Source organism: Triturus cristatus, chromosome 8, assembly GCF_964204655.1.
Source record: "Triturus cristatus chromosome 8, aTriCri1.1, whole genome shotgun sequence".
NCBI classification, from domain to species: Eukaryota; Metazoa; Chordata; class Amphibia; order Caudata; family Salamandridae; genus Triturus; species Triturus cristatus.
In genome coordinates this window covers 1,469,838,136-1,469,850,689 of record NC_140591.1, presented here as the reverse complement: position 1 = coordinate 1,469,850,689, position 12,554 = coordinate 1,469,838,136, and the positions used below count along the sequence as shown (strand labels likewise).

The following is a 12,554-nucleotide window of genomic DNA, read 5'->3' as shown; positions in this document are numbered from 1 at the left end:
AGCAAGCTGGGAGAAAGAACTCAAGCGTATGCTATGGGCGTACCGGATAACTCCCTCGTCCACAGGCTACAGCCCATTCCGCATTCTGAGAGGAAGAGAACCGTTCACCAGAGACAATGTAGCTTGGAAGAGGCTCACGGTGCAGAGTCATTGGTCACCGGCAGTGGTGCGCAGAAACTTGGAGAAAGCACAAGCCGTATACACGAACTACTACGACGCAAGGCACAACACCAAGGAAGTCGCCTTGGAGAGAGGAGAGTGGGTGAGGGTGAAACTGCCTACACAGGGAAGGAAAGGGGACAGCAAGTTCACGCCCCCCTTCCAAGTGGTAGAGCCCTATTCCACATCAGCCTTACTAAGTGACGGGAAGATTTGGGCACAAGATCGGATGGCAAGATGCACCGGAACCAATGAGACTGAACAGAACGTGGAGCTGGATGGCGAGGCAGGAAAAGGGGCCACACCGGCGGGGAAAGGCGAGTGTAGGAGACCAGAGGGGGAAGCAGGAAGCGTTCCCAAGGGATCCTGGAGTCCAAGAGGAGGAGAAGTCGAGACTCCGGGGCTTGGTGACCGAGGGACTGAGTTAGGTGGGGCTGAGCCCCAAGACGCGTGTGGGGAAGCGGATCCGAAGGGTGGGGGCAATACCCCGACCGCAGGCGCAGGAAGCAGGAGGACACGCTGCGGAAGAAGAATACTGCTCCCACGAAGGTTCGAGGAGTTCAACCTGGACCACAAGTAAGACTGTTCTATGGTGGAGAGGGACATTGCTTATTGGGTTGTAAAAGGGGGAGATGTGGTGTTGCGGTCTAGTCGACGGCACGCTAGGCGTGACGTCACCGGACTTCCGGCGGCGGCCATCTTAGGGGCGCATTAGCGCGCCGATTCAAATAGGATAAGGAGCTCCGTGCCGGCGCTCCTGCTGAAGTGTGAAATACTTGAATAAACCCCTTAAACCTTGCCTGCTGTCCTAGTCATCTGTGGTGGGGCATTGTACAGGAAGAAAGGGGCAACATTACAAAAATGAACCTCCTCATTGTGTTCCTTTTTAAATTAAATGTTTTAAGTGTTACCAGTTTATTCCAATCAAGATGGCTTCAGGTGTGCCTTACTTTTGTCATAATGAAGACAGTAAGCGCTCTAGTTGTTTTTAAGAACATTCTGGGACACTCTGTCATTGGGCTATACTTGGGCTACATCTGGGTGATATTTGGGCTACATTTGGGCTCTTTTGTCTCTGGTGGCCATCTTGGGAGACTTATTTGTTATGAAGTTTCCTAATTTCCTCATTTACTGCAGTCTCCTCAGTAGGAAATACTTTCAGTTTTTTACTTTGATTCCATCAAGAAGGCATTCAGATGTGTCACACATTTGCCATAAATTCAGAATGTTAGCACTCTTTTTGCTCATTAGATCACTGTAGTAAAGCTACTGCTCACCAGGGAAAACTGCTGCTGGTATTGAAAGTGCATGTTTCAGTCTGCATGTCAGAATTTTTTAATGAAATAGAAGAGGATTTGAGAAGTCACTCAAAATGTGCCCTAATTTTTCTTTCTGCAGCACTAATCATACTTTTTATGGAAAAATGAACCCCCTCATTTTGTTCCTTTTTAAATTAAATGTTTTAAGAGTTACCACTTTAATCCAAGCAAGATGGCTTCAGGTGTGCCATACGTTTATCATAAGTAGGACTGTTAGCGCTCTAGTAGTTCTTTGGAACACTCTGGGAAGCTGCAGTAGAACACAAAGGAATCAACTGACAGTCTCTGCCCTTGTTGGATGTACATGTTTTACTGAGAATGTCAGACTTCATTCTCACATGACTGAGAAAGATAATGTGAATTTACAGAAAATAAGCTCTCAGTTTAGCCTATAGATCACCTTCCAAACCTCTATGGTAAAAGCATGAGAAAATATTTTTCTCTCAATCATAATATCCCAGCAGAAGGCTTTTTCACATGGTGAAATCACCTTAGAACATACCACAATTCCTAAAATGAGTATGGTACCATCAACAAATGATTTATAATGTAACTAAAGTCTTAAAACCTTCAATTAACTGCAATGCTTTTTAATGAGGTGCTATCATGTATATTGGTCCCAAGATGGCTGCCAACACTTCTTGGATGAAGTGCTGACAGCCAATCAGATCTCAGGATGAGATGTGTGGTTAGGCTCCGCCCACATATATATATGCTTTTAAATGCTATTTTCTCAGGAAATACTGAACAGATTTACACCAGACCTGCAAAAGGCACTTCCTTGACCTTATGGCTACCTCTCTGCCAAATTTCAAGTAATTTTGTTCAGCCGTTCGGGCTGTAGCTGTGTCTAAAGGTCCTATGGAAAAATGCATGGGGAAAACGCGTTTTGGGACCCCCCTTTTTTCTCGGCCCCTGCTCGACGAATCCCCCCGAGACTTTCAGGGTAGGAGCGGAGCGTAGCGCCCCACCTATTTTGAAAATTTCGCGAGGATTCGTCGACCGGCGCCAAAGTTATTCCAAATAGAATGTTGCGGATTTCCTATGGAAACAGGGTCTTAACTATAACTACCTACTGGCGACCGCCAGTAGGTAATTTATATACCCATATATATTTATATACACATATTTTATATACACACATACAAGTGTGTGTGTGTGTGTGTGTCTATATATATATATATATGTGTGTGTGTGTGTGTGTGTGTGTGTATGTGTGTGTGTGTGTGTGTGTGTGTGTATATACACATACATTTACACATATACACTTACCATTTAGTTGCAAAGGCATATGCATGGTAAAGGCATTCTGTGCAATGCCTGTAAAGGCTGTTTCTCCCTCTCAATTGTTGTCTTGCTCTTTCTTTCTCCCTCTCCCTTTTTCTTCATCTTCTCTTCCATTTCAGTTGCCCCCTTTGTCTGCACTTTCCCTTTTTCCACATTTCCTCCCCTCCCCTCCCCCGGTATCCGTGTTTATCCCTTACTGTTTGCCATTTCTGTACCCTCTTTCATATGTTTCTCCTCTATTAGACCCTTCAAAGAGAGCTTGCTCTAGTGGTTAGACATAGGGCTGTTTTTAATGTCGCAGTTTCCATCAAAGCATTCAGGGGTTACACTTCTACAAGCCTTGGTGCTGCCTGACCATTTCTGAGCTCCTGGGCATGTGGTCTTGGGACTGGTCTGAATGTGCATGTGATGGTCAATGATTTATCAACTCACTCTGTCCCTGCTGTTAGTCTGACTGTGTGATCTGGTTATGTGTGTCGTCTGCTGGTGCGGTTACTGTCTGCATCCATCAACCTTGATCAGTTCTGTGATGGCTGACCATGTATTTTCCTTGTCGCTTTCTATATTACAGCAGCACCTGGAATGAAAGGCTAGGAGCTGGCCAATCAATCAGAACGACCCCTTTGCTGTCTATATCTAATGGTGCAAGCCTGCTAAGGGCGCTTTCTCTGGCTGCCCGCTCCCTGCGTGCCTCCTGTGTAGTGCTGGCCCTCGGTGCTCTGCGGGAGCTGCCTCTCAACTGAATAATTGGTGGGGGAAAAATGGCTACCTTCTCCCACTGAATTCCCTCGGTGTCCTCAGAAGCATCCTGTTCACACAAGGCTATCAGTGTTCCTCACCTTGCTTTTTCTGAGACATCAGTCCAATCAACGAAAGAAAAGTAGAAAAAAATTGTTGCTACTTTACTTTGGCTGATTGGCCTTGTAAGAGCAGGAGGAGCTTCCCGGACAGCCATGCGTGAACTGGCGGAGTCTGAAGGGGCTGAGAGAGCTCTGCTGGAGAATAGAACACTTTTTTTCACCCAGTCATTCAGGTGGGAGACGACTTCGCCCTGTTTTGGGTGGGGATAAAGTGTGTTGCAATACCCTTATTGCCCTTTCTTTAGGGCAGTAATGACTGATATAGCCCTTCTGCTCCAACATTCCATTGTTTGTCACTTTGTTTCTTTCGATTTCATTAAAAACATTCTACTTTCAGTGGATCTTATGTTCTAATAGCTTTATCGCTCTTCTGCCTTCGCCTATATCACTCGTTAATAGCCCTCTCCCTCACTATTGGCCTGCAGCTTGAACATATAGTTCAGGGGTTAGCCTTTCACGACTGGTGCAGTCCTTTGCCGCATTATATAATTCATCTATGTAGATTATTGGAACTGGCATGGCAAATTCGTCCAAAACGTTTTTGAGAAATGCTAACAAAGTGGGTCTTTTGTCATAGTTTAGACAAGAAACCTTTGACCTCATGTTATTGGTATTTCAGGTGTAGCCTTCAAAACCTCTCCGCCGTTTAGATTTTCTCATAAGAACAGATTCTAGGGTGCTTACCAGTATGCATTTTAGACAACACCAGTATTACGAGTTCAAGGAACCAGGGCTGGTTTAGTTGTATTAGAACATTGGAACGTTGGGAGCTCCATTAAAAACAGGCATTGGCATAGCCAATAGGTCACGCCTTTGGGACCTTATAAGTAACCATGCAACAGTTGCATAACTAAACACTTATAAGGTCCCAAAAGCGAGACCTATTGGCTATGCCAATGCTTGTTTTAACTGCTGCAATCTATTGAAGCCTCACGGAGAACATCAAAGCGGCCGCAAAAGTGAAAGTATTCGTGGTAAAGCGCGACGCGCGCGCCCGCACTGTAGCTCTAGGCTGGCCTAGTAGCACTTTTTGGAACCCTCACAAAATGTCTCGCCAGGCCAGCGCATGCGCTGGGTCAGGCGAGACCTAACAATGGAGTGCTCTGGGATTCTAATGGCTGGTAGAAGCGCCAACATTCCAATGTTTGTTCACAGCTGTTCCTGTTCTTCATGGAGCCCGAGGGGATTTCAGCTTCCCTCGGGCTCTGTGAGGCCTTTGTTTTACAAATTAGAACATTCTGCCCTATAGGGGCGGAATATTCTTATAGTCTTAGAGCGCTCCTTAGCAGGCTCTACTGGCCATTAAAGGCCTTGTCCCTTGTTAAAGGCCCTCACCTTCCGCTTGGGCCTTTAACTCAGGAGCCGGCCTTTGATGGCCGGTAGAGCCCGCTACAGCGGGCTCTAAGGCTGTAATGGAACACCAGTGGTGTCCATGATGGAAGTGGACCCTTGAAAGCTCATCACGTGTATTGAGGGACCTCCCTGGTACTGTGACCTTCACGACAGATATCTTTATCTCATTCAGGAGGCTTAATTTTAAAACTGGCACAAATTATAAAGTTTCTAAATCTGTTTTATGTATTCAATATGTCCTGAGGGAAATGCGAATATATTGAAGGAATGCGTGACTCTGAGTTCGTATGGCTTATTATTTTAAGCTGTGAATACATTTGAATTCGACTGTCACACAATTCCATCCGCGTCAAACGCCTAGCGCACCGGCCAAGGCCTGGTGTGTGAACCACTTTCATGCACTTTCCAGGAAATTTGCTACATTTCTACAAAATTGTTATTTTTTATTGGCACTTGCATTGTCGTTCCCTTTCCTCCTCCAACGCAGTTTTTACAACCTGATGACCTTGTATGTTTCCTGACTTGGATCTGCCTGAAAATGTGAATATTTTTGCTGTAGTGGGAGGCGTTCATCTCAGGGTGGGGTTCACTGCCAGGGAGCCGTGGGGGGTCGGGGTTCTTGCTTTTCTAAAAAGGATTCCAGGGGTGGGATATGCGGCTTTCAATAATTACGAGTCTGGTCCTATTTAATGATCTGTGGTGAAAAGCGTAAAGAAGGGCATTAGCGCGAAAAGTGCTGTGCTCGAATGTTTCTTATGGAAATGGTGTGCCTCGTGCAGCTTAATTTTCTTGAATATCTGATTATCCTTCTGTGAATGTGGTTTTATTTAGCTTGTGAAAAGAGCCCTTAATCCAACTGATAAACCGCGCAGTATTCCGAGCGCGGCCTTTCTCTCACAGATAAAATATATGGGTCTAACTTCTTTCCTTAAAATGAAGAGGTTTTTTTTTTTTAGCTAAATTAAACTACTTTACAGATTATTTCCTCGTTCAGCTACTAAATTATCTTTTTTGTAACCAAGTTTTCTGCTTTTTGCTGCCGCCTTTGTCCTGTTTTTTAGCCGTAATTTCCCTTTTTAGGTCTGGAGTAACCAATTTGTGGTCCGTCGGCTTAAACTGCCGACTTTGGTGCAGGAAACCAGGGTTCGAGCCTCTGGGTCGCGTCCACATCCTGTGATTCTGGGCAAGTCACTTAATCTCCCCGTGCCTGAATGTGTAATGTAAATACGGTGCTCATGTAAAGCGCTCCAATACCTTCGGGTCGCGCTATATCAGTATGCACAAAAAAACTTGCATTAGCGGCTCCTCCGGTATGGCGGAGTAGCGTCGCCCCCCTGCTGTGAGCGCAGCAGGCACACACATTAATGAAACGGTAAAAAGTACCATTTTATTAATGTGTCCCAGGCTCGCGCTGTTACAGCGTGAGGGCAGGGGGCGGGGCTAGTTAGTGCAATTGCACTATTGCTTCATCCCCTGCCAATCTCCCATGTGCACTTCAGAGCCTACAATGCCAAGGCTGAAAAACAGCTGAGTGATTGCAGCGCAGGCCCCTAGCCTCAAAATGAGTGCCTGGTTAGCCAGCTCCGGACAATCCTGATTGGCTGGTTTCGCGATGTACAAGAGAGGAAGTCCTTCCCCCCTAGTCACCGCCGACGGAGGAGACCGCCAGGAGGAGAGAGAGACGGAAGCCGGACCCTCCAGCAAAGACAATATGCATATGGCGAGTTTTTTTGGGCATCCCACCCCACCATATTTAAATGTTGTCGGCCGCTGCTGTAACCAAGACCTTTTAATTTTACTAAATTGTGTATTGTCCTTACAGGGGCTATCAGCATGCCCTCTTCAATTACATGTTTCTTCCACCAACTACAGCATACAGTCTAGGCACTGGGTCAGCCCACTTCATCCATTGGCTAACTTCACTGCAAGTGACAACATTCTTCCTTGAGTGTCAGAGACTATTATGGAAATGTGTGATTTTTGAGACCCCAAAAAATAATTTCTAGGTCTCACCTGCACAGTGCATGCACTTTGCTTGCGAGGGGTATTTTTTACAATTGAGGGCTTGGATCCTGGCAATTGCTCACCATTCGTTGGCTTCATTGTCACTGTTCTATACGGCCTCCATATTGCCCACGGCGTGCTTGGTGTCACTGCCTTTTCTTTCTGTGGAGCCTGGGCCAAGCGCAAATTAATTCAGCTTAATTAGTGTCCGTTCACTGATCGCCCTGTTATTCAGGTACTGTTTCTTTCACTGCCACCACCTGGCTCCCATCTCCTTTAGTCCCAGTCCATACAATATAATTTTCTGCCTCTCCCACTAGCCCCTCCTGGTCTAAAACGCATTTAATTGTAAACCGGTTGTTACAGACTCATTGTACCGGATCAAAGGCATCCGATGTTTTCATAGATGTAGGTCTAGATAATTGGTAACCTATTGTATTATAGTTATATTTATATGCCACTTACTTACCCTGACCATGCTGTGCAGCGCTAGAAGACAATTCATTGGCAACTCCGGCAACTTTCCATACCACACAATGGCTCATAGAATGCTACTCCACTCCACGCCAAACTGTGCCACCCCACCCAATGCACCACTCCCCTCAACACCACTCAATGCTACACCACTCTATGCCACTCCACGCAACTCCAGTCTATGCCACTCCACTCTATGCCACTCCTCTGCACTCTATGCCACTCCACTCTATGCCACTCCAGTCTATGCCACTCCATGCCACTCCACTCCACTCTATGCCACTCCACTGTACTCTATGCCACTCTACTCAACACCACTCCATGCCAGTCTGTGCCACTTCACTCTGCGATATTCTATGCCGCTCTACCCCCGAGATAAAAAGATTCGCAAAAGCTGTATTAAAACCAGCATCAACAAAGCATAGAAGCCGGCACCCAATGCCAGTCCTCCTGGCTTTGCCTATGCTTGATGCAGCTGCCTTTTACCTAATTGCAGCCACCTTTGCTGTTTTGGTATCCATGTTTCCCTATTTTCACAGTAAAATAGCCCCTTTTCCTAACGCATGTACCATGTCCTTGAGAAGACCTCCAGTTATTTCTTTTACCTTGACAGTGTCCTTCCTCTGTAGGAAGCGTCCGGGCCTCGGGATAGTTAATTCTTCTGCCTCCCCTTTGTGAAATCCACCTTCTGAATTATATTGTCCTTTAAAAATCTCTGTTGCCCTTTATGTAACATATATCTAAACCGCCCACAGAGTGCCTAGGCATGATACATGCTAAAGAAGTCTGAAAGCTGCATACTTATACTATGGGAGCGCTAATTCCTCTGCATGCCTGGGTGGAAATTTTTTCCCAGAAGTGAAAAAATTGACCAACTCTTTTGTTTTTCGATTCTGTAAATCTTCACAGGTTCGTGGTGGCGGGGAGAATGAAGACGCTCCAATTTTTAAAAAACATAAAATACTGCAAAAAGAGTCCGGGTCTGGCTTGTGGAAGAAATTTGCAATAACGTGTTGAACCCGTTCCACAAGCAGCCGGTTTCACGTGTTCTTCTTTTCGCGGGAATGTTTTGCCCTCTGCTTTTCCTGTGGCAATTTGCAGTAGGCTGTCTAGTTGTCCTTGAATGTGTCTTCTTATGTGCATTTTTGTATCCCTGTGCGCGCAACATATACCGCTTATTTCAGTCTAGAAGTGATTCTCACCGGTCCTGGGTGGCTGAGTAAGCAAATGCTCCTCGTTGACATGTGCATTGAGCTGCAATGGCCTCTGTCCTCTCTCCTTTAGTGCCAAGACGCCTCCGGGTAATTGCTTGTGCTTTATAAAATAAAATCAAAAAGAGAAATCCTGGCATGGCACATTCAGCCCTCTATCCTTCCGATCAGTGCTTTAAATGGGAAAAAATAAGTGCAGGTACTCATTAGAATAGAGGCGTGGCAAGTGAGCGGGGCTAGGGGCGGGGCGAAGAGCAATATATGATCGTAGCTAATGACTTCTGTACCAGTTGCAGCACGTCAAAACACACAAGAAATGTGTTTATGGCAATAAAACAGATCAACCCATTACACATAATTACATGCTCCTCTAAAGCAGAGCGGAATCTGCCCTGGAGGAGAAACCTAACCTGCGTCTGCCCTGCTGTGGATCAGGGTACCGGTACTCTTCCCTGGCTACAGAGAAGTGCCGGTACTGAGGGCAAAAAAAATCGGAAGTGCCGGTACTCAGTACCGGTGAGTACCGGCCCATTTAAAGCACTGCTTTTGATTGAGTACCAGTGGCGTAGCTAGCCCTCTGGCGGACCGTGGCGGGCCCAACCGCATTGAGGAGCGGGCGGGGGGCCTTACTGTTGCCGCCCGAGCCGGCAGGTATTAGCGGGGGAGATCGTTCCACCACCCCTGCCCCCAAAAACTCATACTGACTGGGGTGGACCCCCCTACTCCCCCCCCCCCCCCCCCTAGCTACGCCACTGCTGAGTACCATTAACTTGGCCAATACTAACTAAGTGCTTAGAAACAACAGAGGTGTGTTTTGGCACTATGCTCGTTGCACTAAAGTTGGGCTGTTCTCTTTTCATGTCTCCTGTCCCACTGTTTCTATATTTAGTTATAGCCTGTATTATTGTTGCTGTCTTGGAGTGGGGCTGCCTGCACTCCTATACAGTGTATTTTGGTCTGTGAATGCCTGTTTGCAGGCACGCAACCTGTAGCCCTGCGTGTTCTGTACTCCCACCGGATCCCGGAGTAGGGCTGGCATCCTTTCGCACAGGATCCTCCTCTGTAGGCATGTGTAAATCTGGGATAACGACCATGGCAACATGAGAGGCTTAAGCTAAGAGACTGCTGGGGATTTCTGGAGATATGCAGGCCTCGTTGGATTTTACTGACTGTTTTCGTGGAATAGGCATTTATTTATTCATTGATGTATATGTTTACAGGTTTAGATAGTGCTGCTTCGACCCTCTGGGCGTCAAAGCGCTTTATTTACATGAGAACGGTTTTCATACATAAGCACGTTTGTTTCCTTGTATTGTATTTCGTTTCAGAACATTCTGAAGTTGCAAGTACAAGGGATAATCGAGGGAGTACTTTGAAGCCGTTGGAGTGTGAGGGCGCCACTCCCGACAGTGTTGTCGAGCACAAACCGGAATCGGGCAGCATTGCATTCCACAATCCCAAAGGTACCATGGTTTGCCAGTTGCACTGTAGCCAATAATAAGAAAATATACATTTGAGTAAAGGACTCAAAGATTTAGTACGTTGGTTCTCTGATAGTAAAAATATACTTCCAATTTTCAAAATCTTTCTTTGCATAATAGTGGAACTTTGAAAGGCCTACCCAAAATGGCCGCCATGTGGACCTGGTAATGTGTCCGTCAGGTGCCGGCTGTAGGGTTGCTGCAACAAACATAGCTGCCTCACTGGGAACGCTCACTGTTTGTTCCTCTCCTTCGGTGCTTGGCTCCAGAGCTGTTCTTGTTTCCTCTGTCTTCTAGTATTCAGGGGTGTCGCCATCAACACCAGTGTTGTTTTTGTTTTTTAGCTAATTTTTCTTGGCTTTTAATATTTTCATACCATTTACATATCACTCGCCCTACTCACAAAAAGGCTTCTAAGGAATTGAGGCAGCATGTAGAAGTTAAATGTCAATAGATGTTTGTTTCTTAGAACAGTAGGAGATGTACACAGCTGTGTGCAGGATTATGCGACCTAGTGACCCAGACACTTCACATGAACAATGTGACTTTCAGAAGCGTGTTTTTATATACCTTGACCCTTGGTGACATTGGTTACCTTTGTCTACACATAGAATCTTTGTTGCCAGTAGAAGGCTTTTTAAGGTGTATCAGAGCTGTGGATACCTCGTTAGTGTGTGTGTGTGTGTGAATCCACAAACTGGGTACATAGCCCCCATCACCTTGCCATGTATGCTACAATCAGGCCTCTGGTTGTCGCCTTAACTACGTGGCCACATAGTCTAGATTCTGGACTTTGGAGATGGCTTCCAGCAGCTAGTCATGTATTCTAGATTCAGGATTCTCTAGATGGTGTTTAGAATCTGGTCATTTATGCTAGCTTCAGAACTCTGGTATGCCTTCATTACGTGGATAAGCGTGATGGGTTGAGGACTCCTTAGATGGCCATCATATCTGGTTTGGGTTCTGAGGTTGGCGTTGAGTACATGATCTTCTATGCCAAATTCAGGACCCTGAGATGGCCTTCATTACCTGGTCACGCATGATGGATTCAGGACTTGGAGATGGTCTTCAGCACAGTGTCATGTATGTTAGATTTAGGACTCTGCAGATGGTGGTAAGTACACAATCGCGTATGCTGGATCAGCGTTTCTCAAACAGTGGGTTTGGAAAGTCCAAGTTATAAATAAGAATGCCTTTAAATTCTGTATTTATCTTGTCCGGTTTGATGCGCATTAAAGAGAAAGGTCAAACGTCAAGCAATGTCTTCTGAACAACTGGTTTATTTTTTTAACCTGGAGATTGGTGTTTACAAACTCCTCTCACTTTGTAGTCGGAGAAAGAAAAACAAAGTGAATTATGTGACAATCATGCTGGGCAACAGGAATTGTGAAAGGAAAGTTTGTTGAATGTCATTTTTTGTAATGTACAATAAAATGTAAATACCGGTAAATAAACTGTACAAATTCAGCAGTTAGTAAAGTAAACATGACGCAAATTCTTTTGTAATTCTGAAGTGTGACAGAAACAAGAATTTTAATAGGATCATAACCAATCAAGACACTCAAATATTCACTGAAACCAAATGTCCACAGCTCCATTTGTTTACATTATAGCTTTGCCAGTAAAACTGGGTGCCTGTGCACATTTAGTGGCCATTTAAATGGAAAATCTGCTGTCTGTAAAAGACAGTGCGCTACCACACGAGGCTTTAGTTCTATTTAAAAAGCTTCCACTTCATGTCCATTAGAGATAGGCAGGTCGCAAAAGTTTGTCGTTCTAAACATTGGGTTGTGGTTCTAAAAGGTTTGTGAAGCACTGTGCTAGATAAAGGACTCTGAAGATGACCTCCAGTAATTGGCCACCTTATACTTTTCACGCCTCGTGTGTCACAAAGACAGCACATTTAAGAAGGCACCATTAGCTCAGCTCACGGGTATACATATTGTAAAAGGTTCGGTTGTTTGATGTGAATTTAACAACAGAGACTCAATAACGCTTCAGGTTTACTGTTTTACCTACCCACTGTGGCATTCTGCAATGCATCACTTATCTTCTGATCACGACTAACTCATTATCTCCCTTTGCGACTAATGTGATCTTCCAGAGCTAAAATTTCCCAAATGCAGCACATATTCTGTATAGACACGGCCAGGCTGGCGTGGATCCCCCTAGGTCTCAGCACTGTAGAAAAGCTCTTGTACAAAGTGTGTCAGTGCATTGAATTGTATTGCTGCATAGAACTGTATCATAGTGTCTCATTAGGTTTCCTATTAACGCTTCCTTTACCTAGACCGTAAACGTGATGGATCCGACGCCGACGGAAGGTGGGTAGCAAAAGACACACAATTGATGGACAGAATGCAGAACAAATCAAAACATTCACCCCCAGTCAAGATATCTGAGTTA

The 12,554-nt window shown here is 45.4% G+C and overlaps 1 protein-coding gene across 2 annotated transcripts in view; it reads left to right on the top strand.

Annotated features, from left to right (window-relative positions):
• Positions 1-12,554, top strand: part of GDPD5 (glycerophosphodiester phosphodiesterase domain containing 5) — a 795,759-nt gene that overhangs the window by 39,877 nt on the left and 743,328 nt on the right. Inside the window, exon 1 of one of the 2 annotated variants that reach the window (XM_085623290.1) lies at positions 9,995-10,130. The exons of the other annotated variant lie outside the window; for it this stretch is intronic. The gene's annotated coding sequence lies outside the window, so the exon portion shown is untranslated. Of the gene's footprint in view, positions 1-9,994; positions 10,131-12,554 lie in introns of those variants that run through there. 2 annotated transcript variants of the gene reach the window in all.